Genomic DNA, 9,056 nt, shown 5'->3' with positions numbered 1-9,056 from the left:
GCTTTACAAAATCTGAGATTAAAATATTACAAAATAACTCACAATCAATAGAGTTACAAGTACGGGTGTTGCACACGAATGTTATCGACAAACGACGTCAATCATCATCCCGATGTTCCGTTTTAAAAGTCATGTAGTTATTATACAATTTTAATGAATACAAGTGATTATGTCATCTTAGCCGAATTTGGTCCACGGCGGGGAAAAGAATAGCCTACTGCGCAAGAAATATTATAGTGCACAAAATTTGCACAAATGTGTGCAAACTCTAAAATTAAAGAAATTGCACTCGGCTCTCTAAAACCTCACTCTAACATTCTAACACAACCGATGATCGGGCACGATACCGATGATATTATTGCGTGCTCTCCCAGGTTCCGTTTCTTGTAGTAATACTGACTCAATTACTCTTCTAACTGGAACACAACACTGCTTAGCACTAGTGCTTGGAGGTAGGCATCATATGTATACTGATAACTGAATGGTCCCTACCCAGACAGGCTTGCACAAGACCCTTACATCAAGTAAAACGTAGTGTGTAAAAGTGTAATTCTTTATACGGGCAATTAAGGTGTGTACAATGTAAAGATCTACTACGCTGTATATTGGTTAGTATATTAAATAATGTCTAGTCGATTTCGGTTTGAACAGACTAAGGCCTAAGGCTTAAGCCAGGCAGAAGGCCGAGGGCGAGCATTTAAACAACTTAACGAGATGGTTAAAGTCACCTTGGAACTTGTCAAAAATAATAACACAAAATAATGTCAATTATAATATTTATTTACTTAGAAACAATTAAAAATGTGTTTTACCAACTATCAAGAGATACTCATGTAACTTATCATTAGACCACATTAAGTGAAGTTAAACACAGAATATTATCGTTCTTCACCTTATAAAGCACTTCTTAATCAACGCTACATTGATTAGATAATAATCAAACGTGTATGAACATGTGTGTTTTGTTTTGATATAATACTGATTATAGTGGCCAGTCAGCGCAACAAAGGAATCGTACCGGGGTTTCTTCCATTGTGCTATCGTAACAATTCGTTCAATTTCTGCGCTGATTAGAAACCTTTTGGACGAAACGTGGCTTTTTTGGGAAAGGTGGCCGAAAACAAAGCGTTAGGTTTCGTCGTACAATAAATTAGTATTTTTCAGTGATCAGTAATTTTAGATTCGTAAGACAAAGCAATATATGCACTGCCTATACTATGATCATTATTAGTAAAAGGGGTATCTTTACATAGTATAAAACAAAGTCGCTTTCTCTGTCCCTATGTCCCTTTGTACGCTTAAATCTTTAAAACTACGCAATGGATTTTGATGCAGTTTTTTTTAATAGATAGAGTGATTCGAGAGGAAGGTTTTTGTATATAATACATAGACAATATAGTTAAGTAACACTGATAATTTTAAAAGTTTCTAATGTGATGTCGTAAATTTATACATTTTTTTGCGCTTACATTGGAAACGCTGGCTGAACCCTACTAGATAGATCAAAATAATGTACTACAGAATTGTACACCTCAAAAATGTCTACAAAAAAGTCCGCGATGGTATATGTCTATCTCTTAAAGATAGCCCACAATAACATTTTTTTGTCATTTATTTTTTACCACAAATATTGGCCAATTTTCGAAGCGATTTTAACCTATACAGCATTAATCCTTATCCAATTAGGTACCTTAAATAAATTGTGCACTCAATATAGATCAATATGGCCCTTTACAGCATGTAATTTAAATGAATATTTTCGAAGATATTACAGTTTTAAAACGCAGGGACATAGCGGTTTGTCTTTCCTAATGAGTGAAAACTGTGTGCGTTGTACCTGTTTGTTATCACTATATAGTATAAAACAAAATTGTTGCCGCTGACTGTCTTTTTCTGTCTATGCTTAAATCTTTAAAACTATGCAACGGATTTTGATGCGGTTTTTTTTAATAGATAGAGTGATACGAGAGGAAGGTTTTTGTATATAATACATAGACAATATAGTTAAGTAACACTGATAATTTTAAAAGTTTCTAATGTGATGTCGTAAATTTATACATTTTTTTGCGCTTACATTGGAAACGCTGGCTGAACCCTACTAGATAGATCAAAATAATGTACTACAGAATTGTACACCTCAAAAATGTCTACAAAAAAGTCCGCGATGGTATATGTCTATCTCTTAAAGATAGCCCACAATAACATTTTTTTGTCATTTATTTTTTACCACAAATATTGGCCAATTTTCGAAGCGATTTTAACCTATACAGCATTAATCCTTATCCAATTAGGTACCTTAAATAAATTGTGCATTCAATATAGATCAATATGGGCCTTTACAGCATGTAATTTAAATGAATATTTTCGAAGATATTACAGTTTTAAAAATTGCGGAACGTAGCGTTTGCGGTGGTACCGGCCGGCCGGTGCGGCGGGAGCGTGCTATAGGCGCGTCGGATGCCGCGGTTCTCCCTGTAGCACTTTGAATTTAGCAGCGATGGGACGCGGTTATTATCGGAGCTCTCTAGCGATTGAAATAACAATCCATACTTCCATACTAATATTCTAAATGCGAAAGTAACTTTGTTTGTCTGACTGTCTGTCTCGCTTTCACGCCAAAACTACTGGACCGATTTAAATGAAATTTGGTACACAAATAGTCTAGAGCCTGAGAAAGGACATAGGCTTTTTATTTGGAAAAAGTGCTGTGAAGGGTTGAAAAGGGGGATGAAAGGTTGTAAGTTGTTGAAAGTATTGTCATGTTTAGAATTTTTAGAACTAGAAGCATAAAACTTATATTTTAGGCTGTACACTTATAAAATAACATAATATCATGACACCCACTCGGGAGCGAATTTTGGATATTCTACCCCTAAATGGGTGAAATAGGGGTTGAACGTTCGTATGGATTTCTTTAAGTTAGAAACATGAAACTTTATTTTTGGGATACTGATTAAAAAGGAGTAGATACTTATTTAAGTGTTTCTGCATATTCTACCCCTACGGGGGTGATATAAGGGTGAAAGTTTGTATAGAAGTCCGTCATTTTTAAGATAGAAACATGAAACTTTATTTTTGGGATACTGAATAAAAATGAGTAGATACGTATTTAAGTGTTTCTAGATAATCTAACATTAAGGGGGTAAAATAAGGGTTGAAAGTTTTTATGGGAGTCAGCCATTTTTTAAGTAACAAACATGAAACTTTATTTTTGGGATACTGATTAAAAATGAGTAAATACGTATTTAAGTGTTTTTTGATATTCTACCACTAAGGGGATGAAATAAGGGTTGTAAGTTTTTATGGAAGTCGTCATTTTTTTAAGCTAAACATATGAAACTTTATTTTTGGGATACTGATTAAAAATGATTATATACGTATTTAAGTGTTTCTAGATATTCTACCTCTAAGGGGTTTAATAGGGGTAGGACATTTTTTATATAGGTTAGTCTGGAAATCCGTCATTTTTTAAGTTAGAAGCATGAAACTTTATTTTTGGGATACCGATTAAAAATGAGTAGATACATATTTAAGCGTTTCTTAATATTTTATGCCTAAAGGGAAAAAGTAGGGGTTGACATTTCGTATACAGGTGTTAGTCTGGAAGTCCGTCATTTTTAAGTTAGAAGCATGAAATTTTATTTTCGGGCTACCGATTAAAATGAGTTTATACGTATTTAAGCGTTTCTGGATATTTTACGCCAAAGTGGAGAAATAGAGTTTGTCATTTCGTATATAGGATAGTTTGGAAGACCGTCATTTTTGAAGATAGAAGCATGAAACTTTATTTTTGAGCTACTGATTAACAATGAACAGATACGTATTTAAGCGTTTCTTGATATGTTAGACCTAAAGGGCAAAATAGTTGTTAACATTTCGTATTCAGGTTAGTCTGGAAGTCTATCATTTTGAAGTTAGAAGGTCGAAATTTTATTTTTGGGCTACCGATTAAATATGAGTTAATTCGCATTCTAAGGGTTGAAATTCATACCAATGTGGTATTCAAAGAGGTATTACATTAACGTAACATTTTAAATTAATTTGTAAATATATTCATATTCTACGCGGGCAAAGCCGCGGGTAAAAGCTAGTTTTATATAAAATTGAAACGAAAGGCAATAACAACAACTATGTTATATATATTTTTTATTATTAATCGTTTATATTTTTTTCACTCCGTTATCTTTTTCCGCCTAGTTGCTATAGCGACCCCGTCTCTTCTTTCCTGTTATCGGTTGCCATGGGCGACAATGCCTTTTGCATAATTGTTAATGAGTAACGTTCGGAAAAGACTGGGTCGGCTATTCAATTCTAAGGCTTGGCTTGGCTTGGCTTGGCTTGGCTTAGCTTAGCATATAGCGTAACAAAATGTAACAGGTAGTAAATGTGCCACTGCTGGGCTTAAGCTAAAATTTATGACTTCCACCACGCTGCACAAATGTTGGTTGGTCAGTATTTAATGCGACATATGCATTCATTCAGGCCATGCATTCACGCATTCTATGTAGCACACGCGGTTAGAAAAGTTTGACAACTAAGTGATATTGATACCGCTCGTCTAGTATATTTTGTTTATTTTCACAGTATTATGTCATATGGCATATTACTTTGGGGTAATGCTGCAGATATTGAATCTGTTTATATTTTACAAAAGAGAGCAACCCGGTCTGTTTATAATCTTGGAGCTAGAGACTCTCTTCGGGATGTTTTTAACAAAGTAGGAATACTCACTGTTGCGTCACAATATATTTACAACAATATTATGTATATTCACAGTGGCATTGATGATAAAAAAGCGTGGAGTTAATGTTTGTTGACTTCCAGGCAGGAGACATGACATACATATATAATTGTATTTAACTAACATGACTGTATTTTTAGATGTTGAAAAAGAGTAACTACTGAGTTTCTTGCCGGTTCTTCTCGGTAGAATCTACATTTTACTTTAAATTGTTTGTTAAATCAAAATTCAAAAGTGCTTGTAAAAGCCTACTTGAATAAAGTATATTTTGATTTTGATTGTACCTATACAATTATGTGAATAAAAATTATATTTTTTATAAGTATTTCGTAAATATATATAGGTACATGTAAAATGGACTTATAAATAGAATTAGATAACATTATCTTGATAATAGGTGAGGTGTCCTCTGGTAAGTACCTACAACTCTCAGAGAGGGTGATATCACTTCTAGTCCTTCAGCACTAACATGGTTGTTGATTGTTAATTGCTTACTAACACTAAAAGTATAAGCTATAGTTATCCGATTGTTGTTAGCAACTAAATTAAACCAAAGACAACGATTATATAAAGTGAGATACAAAATAGTTGTAATGTATTTCGTTTCAAAGCCGAAATGTCAAAGTAACGAGGTCAAGTCGCCTTAAAGAAGTCTTAAACGATTCAGGTGACTTGATGAAGTGTTTAAAAAAATATCACACGAAATGTGACAAGGTCAAAAAGGTCTACAATTTTCTTTATTACGGAACCATTTATGCCGCAGATGATGACGTCATACGACACCAAAGATAGTTCGGGGTCTGTTGTGATTTTATATACGGATTTAATGTATTAAAATATTTAATTAGAGAAGGGTGAAACAATACTACCCGACCCGACTTTGTGCGGGTAAAGTTAGAATTTGTTCCGAGATATTTACTTGAAATATTCAACCGATTTCTCACACTAGTTATGATTATTCATTGTATAACGCAAACGGGGTTTATTTTTTAAATCTTGTATTATTTCTAAAATGTCTGGTTCGAGTCAGAAAGTATGAAGGTATACGTATGTTACTTATTTTGATAAGGATTAATAATTACAATTAAATTAATCTAAATAAAACTAGTTACTGACAATTTTTGAGTTGAAAGTATTTTCTGAAATTTTGGAGAGTCAAGCTCTAATATAAATTGTTTGTGTATATGTTATAGTTTTGGCAACGTTCGCTACGGCAGCGTCTAACGTATAAAACTATACCTCTAAAATATGCAACAAATTAACATAATATTTAACTTGTCTGACCCGAAATTATAAACTGAAGTGATACGAAAATTTAACATTGATCGTATTAATACTATTCCGAGAAAACGGCAAAACAAATCAAACAAAATATAAAATTTTAACGAAAAAAAATCAAATTCAAATAATTCACCGAGATTTATTTTATCAGTCCGTTTACTTCGTTTTGACGATACTTTTTCATCAGATCTAAATGGTCAAAAACAAAACAATATTTTATTAATCGCATAATAAATCAATTCTGAGGTAATAAACATAAAAAAAATAGAACCGAATTGAGAACCTCCATGTTTTTTGAAGTAGCTGAAAACCTTAACTGTTTATAATATTTTACCTTTACTTTATTGTGTGATTTTATTGAAGGCCGTCATAAGAGCCCGACCGACATACCATTATTCTAACACTTAAGAACTTTTTTTTTTCTTGATTTGTTTTTGTTTGTTGCTTTTTTTATGGTATAGTTGGCACACGGGCAGGAGGCTCATCTGATCGAATGTGACTACCACCGCCTATAGACATCTACAACACCGGGGGGGGGGGGACTCGCAGATGCGTTGCTGGCCTTTAAAAAAGATTTAGCCCCTTTTTTTAAGGTTCACAAGTCGTATCGGTTCGGAAAAACCGCTAACCAAAGCTGATTCTACAGAATGGTTGTGCGAGGCAGAAAATGCCTAAGAAAGTGCGTTGTTGTGGATTTTTGGACATCTAGGTGGTTCAGGTGGAACTTTAATAAAATACATATAAATTATTTTAGTATATGGTCGATCAAGCATGCAGGGACACACTGATTGAGGCCGAGCGATAAGCTTACATCTATCCAATCACATTAATGGGTCTTCACTTTAATTTCAATTTTAACTTATTTTTATTAATTAACTTAATTTACATTTTGAATAGATTGTAATGATCTAACTTAATGGTCATGAGTTACGAGTCGACTTTCATCCAATTGTACAGGATTACAAAGCTAATGAATAATGTTTGCGTAAGTTAATATTATGTCATTAGTTTAGAAAAATTCCAAAATCTTAACAAAACAATCCATTTCGTTCTTATTAATATTATTACATATATTTTTACAGTTACTTGATAGTGGCCGGTGTGAACGAATGTACCTACAGACACAAGGTACCTAACATCTTAGTTCCCCAGGTTGGTGGCGCGTTGGAAATGCAAGAATGATAAATATGTATTTCTTACAACGCCGGTGTCTGGATGGTGGTGCCCACTTTCCATCAGTGGCCCCTTTCGCTAGACCTGCTACCTATGTTATAAATAAAAGGGTTATGATATGAACACGTATAATGTGTAAAACCGAAATGTATTTGGTTAAAACGTGTTAAGAAATTAAAAAAAAAGTAAAGGCCTCCACTCCCTTTGAGGAGGAGGTTAGGAGCTTATTCGATGCTCCAATGCAGGTTGGTGGATACACATGTGGCAGAAAATTCTGCCACATATGTATCGACCAACCGTTCAAACTAGACTCATGCAGTTTTCCTCGGGATTTTTACCTTCACCGCCGAGCACGAGTTGACTTATAAACACAAAATAAGCATATGAAATCAGTGGTGCTTGTCTGGATTTGAACTAGCAATCATCGGTTATGATGGACGCGTTTTAACCGCTGGGCCATTTCGTCTCCAACTTACACTTTATTAAAGTAAAATTTTACACAGCTCATTAGTTAAAACTCTAGCAATTTATGAAAGTGATCCTTATTGTTATGCCTTTCTGAACAATGAATATAATGTACGTTATGTGTTTATACTTTTGAGTACATAAGTAATTACATACAATGTTGTAAATAGTACAAGCAAACATTAATCGACCACGCCTCTAACGGAGTGGCACACATTCTCGTTTCCCGCCATTTGTCGTTACATCACAGACTGTACGAATGCACTTCCAATAATTGATTTTACGCACTCTCGTCGCATTGTTTCGGCGCGCGAGAATGTGTGCACTGCGTTACGCGATTATATTGTAAGATTTTATTACTCATCTTAAAAATATGTATTCTTACGACTATTTTATGAGATTTCATTGTTGATTTTAATGACAGAACATGGAAGTCATCAAAACGATTGCTATTAAAATGATTATGACAATTATGGAAACTGTAGGTCGGTTACCTACTTCCAACAACTGATACGCGATGTAAACTTAGACATATATAATTTTAGGTGTCACGCTACGACGACGAGGTTATTATCAAATGCGAAGTGAGCTATGAAATCCAATATGTGGTATCATAGTGTTTTAAGATAGGATTCCATTTTTCATTCCACTGAAATATTCCCTGATATATTGGAAATTCATGTGCTTGCAACTATTTGCAATTCTTCAAAAGCTACCACCATTAACACAGCATTATTACAAGTTGTTCAGAAACTTTTGTAAACAGCGCAAGTTTTGCCAATTTTCCTGCTGCGGCTCGTAGCGTGATACTGATTAGTGTCATTAGCTGAAGTTTCTGTAATTTCATCAGACTGAATAAAAACATGATTTCCGCATTAAGGAGCCTACACTCTACACCTCATATCATGACAGTGACAGGGACTATGGATACTGTCTGAAGACTGTTCTCAATACAAAGAATATATTTTTTACGAAAAAGAAGTGGAACTATACGGATGTGTCACGCTGTTGATACGCTTAAGTGAGCGTAGTGGTCCGTGTCATGACGGGATAGTGGACAGACTCCTTAAGACATAAAAAATACACGCACATGTTACTACGATTATTCAAAAACTTATTTTAATTCGATGAGCTAATTAGAAACAATTGTTGTTCACATTTTGCAGAACTCGAATGGCAAAATAGTTACGTACACCGAAACTTAGAACTACATTATTTTACAAAAAAATGTTGCCATTTCGAATTATAAAATTGGTATTTAATTTTACAATATATGAAATAATTCGATTTTTTTTTGTAAAACTAAGTACAGCGTAACTCTGCAACTTCTGCAAGTAGTCAATAAATCGCCCCATCCCCCCTCCCCCCCCGGGGAACAAACTGCGCCCCCGGTCGC

Source organism: Vanessa tameamea, chromosome 12, assembly GCF_037043105.1.
Source record: "Vanessa tameamea isolate UH-Manoa-2023 chromosome 12, ilVanTame1 primary haplotype, whole genome shotgun sequence".
In the NCBI taxonomy this organism is placed as follows: Eukaryota; Metazoa; Arthropoda; class Insecta; order Lepidoptera; family Nymphalidae; genus Vanessa; species Vanessa tameamea.
Note: the sequence above shows the minus strand (reverse complement) of the source record.